The 13,298-nt window shown below is 39.2% G+C and overlaps 1 protein-coding gene across 2 annotated transcripts in view; it reads left to right on the top strand.

Moving 5' to 3' along the window:
* The first annotated feature begins 1,303 nt into the window (after positions 1 to 1,303).
* rad21b (RAD21 cohesin complex component b) overlaps positions 1,304 to 13,298 on the top strand; it is a 50,024-nt gene continuing 38,029 nt past the window's right edge. Inside the window, exon 1 of one of the 2 annotated variants that reach the window (XM_072571227.1) lies at positions 1,304 to 1,434. The gene's annotated coding sequence lies outside the window, so the exon portion shown is untranslated. Of the gene's footprint in view, positions 1,435 to 1,630; positions 1,845 to 13,298 lie in introns of those variants that run through there. The other variant, XM_072571228.1, reaches the window with a different exon arrangement.

Raw genomic sequence — 13,298 nt, forward strand, 5'->3', positions numbered from 1 at the left:
CTACTAAATCATACTCATTCAATATGATTTGTGCTGTTAACTCATTTACCTTGTTTTGAATGCTACCAGCATTTGGATAAAGTTACATGAATGTAAAACCAGCGAATGAACAGAAAACATCATTGAACAGTTTACACATCTGAGAGAAACATATAGTGTTTCCCAGTAATTGTTAGGTCTTGGGTTAATAGAGAATTTCAAAATTTTCAGATGACATCAAACAATAGCCAATGACAGTATCCAGGATTACACTTTTGGACTCGTGATGTGAGGATATATGGCATATGAAATTGAACAGAACAGTAAAGTACAGTATGTTAAAAAGAATCAGTATAGGCTGTATTTACAACTAAGGTGTAGTGCAGAACCCTGGGAATTTTTGATTGATTAATTGGTTTATTGTCACATGTACCGAGTACAGTGAAAAGCTTTGTTTACTAGTAGTATAGGCAGATCATAGTAAGCAAGGATGTAGAGGTCAAAAAGATTTAGAGGCATGCAGGTAACATTGCACAGGGCGTGCACTAGGTGAGATCGACTTTAGTAAGATAAGCATTATTTTAGGTTAGAGGGTCAATTCATCAGTCCAATACACAACATTTTCAAAGTACAGAGAAAGTATGGAACACTACCACGCGTTCAGTTCAGTTCAGTAAAAAGGCTGACAAAGACCGACGACGTTAAGACCGGATTTGATAGAGGTGTTCAAAATTAAAATGAATTTAATAAATAAACCGTTTCCAGTGGTCGAAGGGTTGGTAAATCCACAGATTGGCAAACGTGACATGAAAACTGTTACAGTGAATCGTAACTTGAAATGTACTACCTGAAAATAATGGTGTTAGTAAACTCAGTAGTTTTTTTTTACCCCAAGAAAGGCAGGCTAAATACGCAAAAGAGCAAAATATAGTCGTAAAGCGATGAGGAACGAATTAGTGAGTTATTTCACAGCCGCCACAGGCCTATTGGGCCTCTTGTGCGTTGATCTCTGAAATAGGAAATAATGTTCGGACTGACAACGCTGCGATAAGGCATGAGATAGACAAATAAAACAAAACAATGTAACTTGTACCGTCATTTTTGGAACTGGGAAGAAGCGTAATTGTGGTACAGATACTTTAACCAAAAAAAAACAGTTATCACTCACTGGTTAAATAATGTGGAACATGAAGTTCTCTTGAAAAAGCGCTGATTTCTCTCTCTGCTCGGCTTGGCTTTGCTCTGCTCTGTTTACACGGCCCTCGGACGGCTTACCCCCGCCCCCCCCCCGCCGTGTCGGTTGGACGGTAAACATCCGGTAAGTTTGAATACTTTTGGGCGGGAAGCGGCTGCGGCAGCCGCCATCTTGTTTACTCGGGTAGTGTTTGTGTGTGAAGCTGGGGGTTGCTGGAGAGGGATACCGGTCTAACCGCGGAAGCAGAGCTGCAGTGGACCGTAAGTTAAAAGCGCAAATACGCGGCTGTACGTGTTAAGAGATTTTTTTTATATTAGCCGGCTCCCGGTCCCTGCTGCGTGGCTCACTTTATTTATAGTCGGCGCGGTGGATGCGCACGTCAGCGTTTGAAGAAGGAGCGAGGCCCCGGGCCCACCGTGGTTCTCTCTCTCGCTAATGTGTGTGGTGTTGGGGAATCGCCTCCCTTGGTCAGGGGCATGGGATGGGGGCGGTAAGAAAAATCCCTGGAGACCTTAGCGAAAAAACCGTGGGTTAAAATGGCGACAGGAGAACGGAGTGTAGGAGAAGCGGCCTACCCCCGACCTCGAGTGACCAACTCCGCCGTCGCTGCCCGCCTGATATGCGGGTGCAACACGAAGGAAATTGCAAAGAGTCCCGAGGCCCTTGTCAGGTCGTTTCGGTCATTGATTTAATGCATAATTCTGTTGGATTCCACGCGTGACGGACCTGTTTTTCTGTGCGCATGTAGTTTATAATTTATGCCCATACTTCGATTTTAATTGTATGTTTATTCAGTAGCTACGATTGTTTCAATCCCGTGCCTAACGCATCCCTTCCCTCTCCCCAATGTATTACGTGTGGGGCCTTTTAGTAATTCTTTCAGTAATTGCGGTTTTGACATCTCACCCATTGCCTCTCACCAATTCTCCGAGACACCGATATGCTTTATGTTTATCGCGCACTTTAATCTCGGTCGGTTCTCTGAGCTCAGACTTAGCGATCGTCTTGTTTCTAGTAATAACAGAGACTGACTTGGTCTCGCGATGCGATCACAAGTCTTTTGTCCATCTTAAACAACACATCTGTTGAAAACCTCGTCTTTATTGTATTGTGTGACAACTTATTGAAAACATCGCATTGAACTTGTAAAGATTTTAATTGGTCTTTGTTAATCTAAGACACATTAAAATTCCGACTCATAAATTATTTTTCGAATCCTCTCTAGACTTGGAAATATTTAGTTTTGGTGTCCAAATCCCGATGTGCTGGGTCCTATGGTTACCCTAACTGAATATTTCCAAGCATTTTACAACACCGTGATGTTCACACAATAAGCAAGTGGTACCATATAGATTTCTAATTCATCTTTTTTGCGTTTGCGCTGAAAGGATGGGCAGAAGTTGCTATCAAGTGAAATTGAGATTACATTTGTTATATTTTCAATTTTAATTTAGAAAGTGAAATATAGGCATATTTATGTGAAAATGAGGTTGGAGAATAAACTCTTGAGATGTGATTGAACACTTGAATAATTATGTTAATTAATAAACTTGTAATTCTTATGTGAAGCAAAGAGTGTACTGTAAAATAAAAGACAAATGAACTTGATTGATTGCTGGTAATATATTGGTATGCTGTCGATGGCTAATGAAAGTAGTGAATGTGATTGCGACAAGGAGGAATACATGTATTGTGGTTTTTTTGAGGGTAATTTGTCTCTGAAACTTGCAAATATTTGAAAAAAAATCATTTATTTAGACAAATGAGGAAAGAACTTTGATTTGAAAATGTTTTCCCTGTTGATAAATGCATCTATTGATGTGAGCTGTCTCCAGTTTTAAAAAATCGGCACAATTTACATAGCTGTTGGTGAGCTGCAATTCATATCTGTGCCAAAACTATTGAGTTACTGCGTTGTTGACAAATGGTTGTTCTGCAATATTTTATCCTTAATGATGATTGCAGTCTTTCTGGAGAGATTATACAAGTGTTGCAAGAATAACCTGATCAGAAGGTTAATTTTTGATCCTTGTCTTCACCTGTGTTTAAGGCAGCAATAAATTGCATTAAGGACAATCTGGATGTCCACAGAAGGGTAGAATAATGAATTCAACATGATATTTGGCGGCAGATTTTTTTTGTTCCATGGTTATGTTGATAGTATTTCAGTCTTTCAGATGTGTAAGAGAGGATTATTGTGAAAGAGACAAACTTAAAGGTCATGCATTCCTGAGAGAACTGGGGTCTTTTGATTTTGCTTATTAGTTGATTATGTTATGTAAATGGCAATAGAAACATCCTCAGAGTGGGGAGCATCCATTGGCCATGTTGTGTTCACAGAACATTCATACAATTACTTGTTTGAGACTTGTCCATGACTGGGTGTTCTGTGATGACAAAACTGGGAAAATAAACTTCTTTATCCAAAGCTGTCACCACATTAAAGAGGCTTCAGGCCAAATCTTTTGAAAGGTCTGGTCACATTTTGACAGTCATGACAAGCTTCACACAACACCTGCAACAATGGCCAACAATGTCAATAAAACAGCCCACATTTTTTTCAAGATGTCAGTTTACTTTATCACCCAAAGTTGAAGGATCCTTTCAACAACAAAAAAGAATCCTATCATCTGGATCTATATTTTTGTGCAAACCAATTTGTTTTTCCATGGATCGCGTGCTATCTGTGTACTAATTCTTGTAATTCATCCATTGGGTTTTGAGAAATGTTGTTTACATACTAATAAATGGTCCAAAACATTTCCTTCACCCACCTTCAATGGCAGAGGAAAAATGTAAGTTGTACATGGCAATTATCTTTGTGAGAATATACCTTGTTGCTGATATTTACATTAAGGACGGAGAAATTTTATATGGTGACTTTAGGAATTGACTTGCTGGAATCTTAACATTTTTTTATCTCCCATATTTCATATTTTGTATCCAGAGTTTTGCACTGTTTCATCTCATTAATTAGAGTCAGAGATGTACAGCACTGAAACAGACCCTTCAGTCCAACCCGTCCATGCTGACCAGTTATCCTAACCTAATCTGGTCCAATTTGCCAGCACTTGCCCCATATCCCTCAACCCTTCCTATTCATATTCCCACCCAGGTGCCTTTTAAATGCTGCAATTGTACCAGCCTCCACCATTTCCTCTGGCAGCTCATTCCATACACGTACCTCCCTCTGTGAAAAAGTTGTCCCTTAGGTCTCTTTTATATCTTTCCCCTCTCACTCTAAACCTATGCCCTCTAGTTCTAGACTCCCCCATCCCAGGGAAAAGTCTTTGTCTATTTATCTTATCCATGCCCCTCATGATTTTATAAACCTTTGAGGTCACCCCTCAGCCTCATGCTCCACGGAAAACAGACACAGCCTTTTCAGCCTCTCCCGTAGTTCAAATCCTCCAACCTGGCAACATCCTTGTAAATATTTTCTGAACCCTTTCAAGTTTCACAACCACCTTCTGAATTTTTGGGACATGTTTTTGAGATTTGTCTTTTTCAGATTGATTAGTGCAAGTGATTTGTGACACCAGTGCCTTTATCTTGTGTATAACAATCTTGGATTTCTTGGGATTTTTTGGTCTAGAAATTTGAATTGTATTTTGAAACAAAACTTGTTTTATCGTTTAACTTTGTAAACACTTGTCTTTAAATGTAGTCACTGCATGTCAGCTTGAGAATTTTGATTAAAAACAAACTTCTAAAAATATAATCTTCATTACCTAGAATAAATATGCAGCAATGAGGTACAATCTTGTAATTAGCTTAAATGACTGTATTGCCACAAAAATAATTTTCTGGCTATCCTCTATATAACATCTTTTTAATGCAAATTAAAGGCCTTCTTTTAGAGAATGAGGTTGTTTAATATACTTAGAGTTTAAAGAGCCTACAAATAACATGTGAAGGGCTATCCATCATGTTAATAGTACATGACATTATTTTGAGAACTGTTTGATTTTGTAGATTTGGTTTGGCTGGATATAACAGCTTAAACCTCAGTAAACATAAGAATACCTGTATATTGACTTACTTGAGAAAGTTTTAAATCTTTCAGTTATTTTGTTGGCGCAATCATGAAAACATGAAGTGAGCTCTTGAGATTAGTTGCTGAAGTCAAGCTTTTCATTTATTCATTGATTCTTTACGCGTGTTCTGTGTGATGTGTGGATCATAGCTGAATTAATTTGTCTACTCCATAGGCTTACCATCTTTTCCAGCTATAATTTATATTATCTCTAACACTGAAAAAAGTACATTAACAGCCAATTAGGTTAAAATAGTTTTTTCAAAAGTGCATTTTAATTCTTATTTTTAATAAGTTCCAGCAAAGAATTAAAAGCTGAAAGAAGTGACTACACATTCATAGTTAATTCTCAGCGTCAGACAAGTTGTTGTTCCACCAAGAACAGAATCTGTAATTGGTAGAGCAGAAGAACGCACAGGATCTAGAACCAGAACTCTTGTTGTGTCGGACTAAAGTTGCTTACAGTAAGAGAGGAGGTTTTTCCTCCTCCTGGATCTGGACTGAAAATCTTCGTCTTATTGAATTTAGAGTCATACATGGCATGGTAACAGATCCTTTGGTTCAATTCGTCCATGCCGAACAGATATCCTAAATTAATCTAGTCCCATTTGCTAGCATTTAGCCCATAAACCTTTAAACCTTCCAATTCATATAACCATCCAGATGCTTTTTAAATATTGTAATTTTACCAGCCTCCACCCCGTCCTTTGGCAGCTTATTTCATACATGCATCACCCCCTGCATGAAAAATTTGCTGCTTAGAACCCTTTTTAAACCTTTTCCCACTCACTTTAAATCTATGCTCTTGACTGTCTACCCTGGGTGAAAATGTGTATAGCGTATGAGCAGATAGGGAAAGAGTTATGTTTTGAGTTTTGTGAAACGGAAGCTTGAGTTGAGTATGACTTGGGTAAGAACTTGCTGTTAACAATGGGGTGCTGGAGGCAAGGGTAGTGGGTTAACAAGGTGGAAAAGCATTCAATATGTAGAGCCATTTAACAAGATGAGGAAGTATTCGGTATGTAAAGTCGGTTAACAAGGTGAAAAGTATTCATTATGTGGATCCAGTTATTCATTGTATAACTCCAGATGGCTTAATCTCTACTATTGACATTCACTGATTGCAACGGTTACCCAATCAATGTGCCTTATCTGGATGCTCCTCCCTGTAAATTGACTATATAATTCATTAAGTTACTTCTATTCCAGAGAAGACTGAGAACTCCTGTTTCTGCACGTGGGCAATTGTTCTCTCTCCCTCCAGGGCCTGGAATAAAGATGGTGGAGATAAAACTACTGTGTCTCTGAGCATTTTGCTTTGACTGAGGGGTGAGATGGGGCAATATTGGTGCAGTTGGCAGGATCCAAATGAATAGTTATGATCGGTCGGTGTCAGTGATCGTCTGGAACGTTTGTATCTCGAGACGGGCAGGTCCGTAATGTAAGGTTTTAAACCTGGGTCTCTCTCTCTCTCGATATTCCTGTATGCCAGAGATGGTCACCTCGCTCGATTGCTGTCTACTCTACGGATTCCTGGAACGGTAATTAGTTCAATCAAGAGAGACAGTCTTGCAAGGGAACTGTCAAACAGAGCTTCCAGTTCTCTGTGCTGCATTGGTTGGTGGTCTGGGGGGGAGGAGGGAATTAATTGAGGTTCGAATTCTCTCTGTGTATTGGGGTTTGAGTCTCCTGGCTGGGTTAAGTTCAAGGTTTGAGGCCTCCGTGCTGTATTAGGGTTCGAGTTCTGTGTTTATGTGGAGTTTGAGCCTCCGTGAGGAGTAAAGTGAGAAAGGGGTTAAAGTCCCCAGTGGTGAAATTGAGGCTCTGAGAGTCTTTATTCTGGGGGAAGAGTGTGGCTTGGAACTGTGGTACCATGTGGTCCACTATGAGGGCTTTCTCTTTTTATAAGTGTCATTTCAGTGAGAGAATGCAAAAAACTGAGAATTGCTGAAATTAAGGGTCAAATAAAGGGAAGTTTCAATGTAAATTGTGCCATGCTGAGTGTGTTTGATGTTTTAAAAATTTTGGTTTGTTAAAATACTGGTTCAGAAAATCCCTTGAAATAACTGTTTTTCCTTGTTTGAATCAGAATCTCAATTCAGTGTGTTTTGTGAGCTATGTAGTGGTGCAGAATTTGTTTTTCCATTGAAATCGTACAACATTATGCCCTTCTTAAAATATCAAACTTGATTAGATTCCCTACAGTGTGGATACAGGCCCTTCGGCCTTAAAAGTAACCTTTAAAATAAGGTGAGTGCCTTGAGCCTCTGATTTGTTTGAAATTCTACAATGTCTGTTTTTTAAAAAGTTGGGCCTGTGGTCAGGCTTTCGCCAGATGAGAATATTGTATTAAAATATCTTTGCTGTGTTTGTAATGCAGAGTGTTCACGAAAAGAAGAGTGCATTTTCATTTTGATGTTTTAATATGTGAGCGAATATTAGAACTTGAGGCTGTGTTGTTTCAGTTCTTTTAATTATTAAGACTTCATTGGCTCCCTTCATATTGCAAGTTAAAAGAATGTTGATCTCTACCAAAGTTGCCACTCTAATTCTGACTATTTTATTTGGTCTCCAAATAAGGTCTAACATATGAGGAACGGCTGAGGTTCCTTGGATTGTATTCATTGGAGTTTAGAAGACTAAGGGGAAATCTAATAGAAACTTACAAGATAATACATGGCTTGGAGAGGGTGGATGCTAGGAAATTGTTTCCGTTAGGCAAGGAGACTAGGAACCATGGGCACAGTCTTAGAATTAGAGGGGGTAAATTCAGAACAGAAATGTGGAGACATTTCTTCAGCCAGAGAGTGGTGGGCCTGTGGAATTCATTGCCGCAGAGTGCAGTGGAGGCTGGGCCACTAAATGTCTTCAAGGCAGAAATTGATAAATGTCACAAGGAATTAAGGGCTACGGAGAGAATGTGGGTAAGTGGAGTTGAAATGCCCATCAGCCATGATTGAATGGCGGAGTGGACTCGTTGGGCCGAATGGCCTTACTTCTGCTCCTGTCTTATGGTCTTATGGATGTTTCATTTGGAGAACGTATAAAATATTCAGCATTTGTTTCCCATGAATATTTGAGATTTAACTCTGAACTGAAGTTGTCTCTTCAATTGCTAAACCACAGGAATCATTTTGTTGTTTTCTTGCTGTTCCAGACTTTTGAAATACATTTCCTGACAGCTTTCAGATTCGCCAAGTATTGATTTGTTAAAGGAAAATAAGTTTTGAATAACCTGAATGGAATCCCCAGAGGGTTTGATTTTAGGACCATTGATTGTTGTTTATAATTGGCTGAATTGTTTAGGCAGTACAATTTAGGAGTTTATGGATTGTATAAAACTTGATAATGTCATAAATAGTAAACAGAGTAATAGACTTCAAGAATTCAAAGAAGGTTGAAATAAGCGGACACAATTTAGTGCAGGTAAGTGTGTGACTGTCTTCATATTGCTAACCACCTTGGCAAGGAAGGAATGAGAGAGGAAATGCAAAGATACTTTTAGCAGCTAACATCTTTTGGATATATTCCTTAAACACAGTGTGGGATTAGGTTATTCCTTAAACACAGTAGCATTTATAGAGTATGATTAGATTATCGCATTGTGCCTGCAAGACAGGACCCCCCCCCCAGCCGGGACATCCAATTTCTCACATGTCAACAGAACAAATTAACCCTTTAACGTCTCTCACCTCTGTAAACATATCTCTCAGCTCCAACTCCCAAGCAAAGAGTTTGATAGTGGAAGTTTTGCAGCAGCTTTGCAAAATGAAATAATGAATAAAAACCCAGGCGGTTGATGAAAGAGGTAGATATTAATGAGTGTCTTAAAAGAGGAATGTGAGGTCGAGGTGTAGAGTACTCCAGAACTTGAGTCTCAACAACTGAAGACATGGCTATCAATATTGGAGAATTTAAATTAAGAATGCACAGGTGGCCCCAGTTACACATTTTGAGCTGGAAGAGATTTCAGAGATGGGAAGGGTTAAGGATAGAGGAAATTAGACACATAGGTGAGAATTTTAAAACTGAATGTTACTTGGTTGGCAGCCTAACGATATCAGTATGCACTGAAATGATAGGGGAATGGATGTGGGTAATTTTTATTGTTTACATATGCATATCCACACGGGTATATGTATTACTAGTACTAATTTTTCAAGCTAAGAATGGAAATTCTAAATTGTTTCAGCATAAATGCTGGAGGTAATCATAATATCTGACCTCACTGCATAATAAAGGAGTTGGTGACTTTGAGAAAGGAGCTTCAGTAATTCAGAACGTGGTCCTGCAAGTTAGGGTAGCCATTGATATTTCAGGAAACATTTTCGAGAAAACTATTTTGCCTCCTGAACTTCACCGTTGTAATGGGTAGAAAAGCCAACTCATGACATTTAACATGTAGCGGTAGAATGGATTTCAGTATTATTTGTTAAGAAAACAACGGTTCCCACTGGAAGAGGATGGCGAAATCCATCCCACGTATAACAGATTATATCTCTAGATATGGATTTGGAAATGAGGATTGGTTTTTCTTTTATTAATTGTCCTTGAGTGGTTGGTGGCATTCTTCCTTCTTTGAACCAATACATTGTGTTATGTAGGTATATTCATGGTGGTCTTAACTTGGTCAAATTTCTGCAACTCTGATGATAAAGGAATACAGTTCCAAGGCAGGATGGTGTGTGCAATCAGCCAACAAAAGATCTAATTTCTAAAACTGTTAGCTCTTCTGAGTTCAGCCAATACTTCTACAGTTTGCTAAACATTCAGAGCTAGAGTTCACATCAATTCTTGGTGTACCAGCAATTCTTAGACCATTATGTTTTATTTTACCCTGTGTCCATTTAATCTAATTACACTAGTAATTTTGCTGTTACAGTGTAAAGTACCAATGTATCCTTAAACATTTAGTTTTGGCGCAAACTCTTCACAGTTGAGCTGTACTAGGTAATATTATGCAAGCACAATACATATCCATTGATAGTCCTACAAAATGCCTGACTCAAACTTTTAAATGAATCAGAAGAGAGGAGACGAAGAGCTTGTTTCAACTTTGTAAATGAGATCAAAGTTAATTTTGACATTTGTGTATCTAGGCTTGATTTTTTTTTAAAAACAGACAAAATCTCAACTATTAGTTGTTTTCTGCTGGGAAAATATGTATGAATATAAAGGAGCTGCCCAAATCAGTTGTGACTGTTGAATACAAGGGCAAGTATGTTATGGTACTCGCTGACCAGGTCAGAGATGAAAAGTAGTTGGATATTGGTGTTCCTGGAATGATACCCCAGTAAACTTTACATCTTTCAACAAGAAAGGGATAAAAGGAAGTATCTGTAGAAAAGTGCGCCAAGAGATCAGAGGCTGAATATAAAAAAAAAGCAGAAAGAAACCAAATCAAATATGGGAGAAATCCAAAAGGTGATGTAAGACTGCTGTCATAATCAAAGCATTGAAGGGGTCGCAGATTCCAGCATGCTAAGTATGTAGGTCAAATATCTATTGATCAACTTGTTTTGCCTATTTAGTGTTGTACTCATGTTTGGATATGGCAGCAGAGCCTGCAATACATTAGAATTTGGGCAGGAGATTGTCTTAACCAAATTTCTCTGCAATAAATGTCTTTCCCAAATCTGTCGTCTTCGGACTCATTAATTAGAATTGGAGTGCGAGTTAGTTACACTCTGGTACAGACATTGGGGAAGCAGTACTTGGATATTTTGCTCCAGACATCTTGTTGAAATGTGCAGGGTCAGAATAGGATTGGTCTGTCAAAGAAAGAGGAACTTGGGTGAGATATGGAAAAATTCACTGTTGAAGGAAAGTGACTGCAGGGAACTGTAAAATTATGGAACAGTTAGCCAAGGTCAGTTGTCAGGAAATTCATAATTGGGGACTTTATAATTGATCAAATTGACAACTTACTAGTTGATCAAAGGGATTCAGTATGGACTAGACATGGGTATATCGTGTTTGACCAATCTGAATTTTCTGATGTGATAAATAGTAAATAGGAAAATATCTACAGATATTACTTGCATTGTAAAAAATACCTTTGATTTTTCTGCTTTTTTAAAACTGGACTGCAAGGCGAAAGAACTTTTTAAAAATACAACAGACTAGATTAGATTACTTACAGTGTGGAAACAGGCCCTTCGGCCCAACAAGTCCACACCGCCCCGCCGAAGCGTAACCCACCCATACCCCTACATCTACATATACCCCTTACCTAACACTACAGGCAATTTAGCATGGCCAATTCACCTGACCTGCACATCTTTGGAGTGTGGGAGGAAACCGGAGCACCCGGAGGAAACCCACGCAGACGCGGGGAGAACGTGCAAACTCCACACAGTCAGTCGCCTGAGGCGGGAATTGAACCCGGGTCTCTGGCGCTGTGAGGCAGCAGTGCTAACCACTGTGCCACCGTGCCGCCACATTCATTCTCTGGTTAGGGGATTTAAAATGCTGTGCAAAGCCTTAGGATAAGAAATGAATGCTTAGGACTGAGATGGGAATAACTTTCTCCACTCAAAGATTGAGACTCTTTGGCATTCTGAACCTTTGTGGGCTATGGATACTTACAGTCATGGACACCATCAGCACAGGAAAAGCTGTTCAAAAACAACCACCTAACTATTCTAATTCTATTTTCCAGCATTTGACCTACAGCCGTCTGTACCTTGGCATTGCAAGTGCACATCTAAATACTACTTAATGTTAGGAGGGTTTCTGCCTCTACCACTCTTACATGCAGTGAGTTCCAGATCCCCACCTCCGGCTGGGTGAAAATGGTTTTCCTCAAACCTCCTCTAAACCTTCTGTGCCTCATCAAGGGGAATAGATTATTTCTGTCTACCCAACCTTGCCCATCATTCTGTAAGTTTCAACCATGTGCACAGGTTTAACATGAAAAGTGCTAACTACTTCATGCAGAGTGTGATGTGTGAATGGAATGAGCTGCCAGAGGAAGTGCTGGAGGCAGGTACAGTTACAACATTTAATAAGTATCTAGATGTGTATATGAATGGGAAGGATTTAGAGGAATATGGGCCAAGTGCTGGCAAATGGGACTAAATCACCTTAAGATGACTAGTCGATGTGGCAAATTTAGACCAAAGGGTCTGTTTCCGTACTGTATGACTCTTATATCCCTTTTCCATCATCTTTTGTTGTAAGGGAGACAACCCCAGTCTGTCCAATCTCTCTTCATAACTGAAACTTCAGCACAGGCAACATCCTGGTAAATCTCTTCACGCTCTGCCGTGCTTTGACATCCTTCCGATAATGTAGATTCCAGAACTGCGCGTAGTATTCTAGCTGCAGCCTAACCAACATTTTTCATCGTTGAATGCATTTAAAGCTGCGAAAGCTAAATACAAGGCGTAGTGGAAAAGTGTGTCGAAGACTGAGATTAATTGTGATCATATCGAATGTGGTGCAGGATGGACAGGTGACCTGTCCCACTCCTGCTTTATATTGTTTTCTCTGGGCAGTGGGAAAATGTGAAAGTAACTCTCTTGCCTTTGCAGATGACAGTGGTTGCTCCACATTTTTTTTTTGATGTGTATTCATGTCTAGTTCATCTTTCCTGTGTGGGAGTGACAAATTTATTATCAATTTTCTGACAGACTGCAAGATGTTGCACAATACTTAGTGTTGCAAATAAAATTGCTGCCCTCTCTGAAGTGTGAGGGGAGATTCTTAGTGGCTCGGATAGCAAAAATCCTGAACTAAGGCAACAAACATTTGATTTCATGTGAAAGATAAGATATTTGATCTCAAGACTTAAGCAGCTGCAATTTTCTTCCACTAAGGAAATTAATATCAGGGGTTCAGCTTGTGGTCTTGGTTGTGCCCAATATGCATAGAGATTTTCCCTTGTTATTTTGTCAGTTACTTGAACATGTCCTTGGAGTTGCAAGCCCACTTGCCAGAGGAAATACCTCTACTTGCTAGATTGAAACTCTTCATAATTTTTAATGCCTCATTCTCTGTCTCAACAATCTACCTCTACTGGAGGAAGAACATTCTTAGCTTTCCCAGGCTTTTCTATATATGCAAATAAATAAAAGAATGTTGAGA

Source organism: Chiloscyllium punctatum, chromosome 5, assembly GCF_047496795.1.
Source record: "Chiloscyllium punctatum isolate Juve2018m chromosome 5, sChiPun1.3, whole genome shotgun sequence".
In the NCBI taxonomy this organism is placed as follows: domain Eukaryota; kingdom Metazoa; phylum Chordata; class Chondrichthyes; order Orectolobiformes; family Hemiscylliidae; genus Chiloscyllium; species Chiloscyllium punctatum.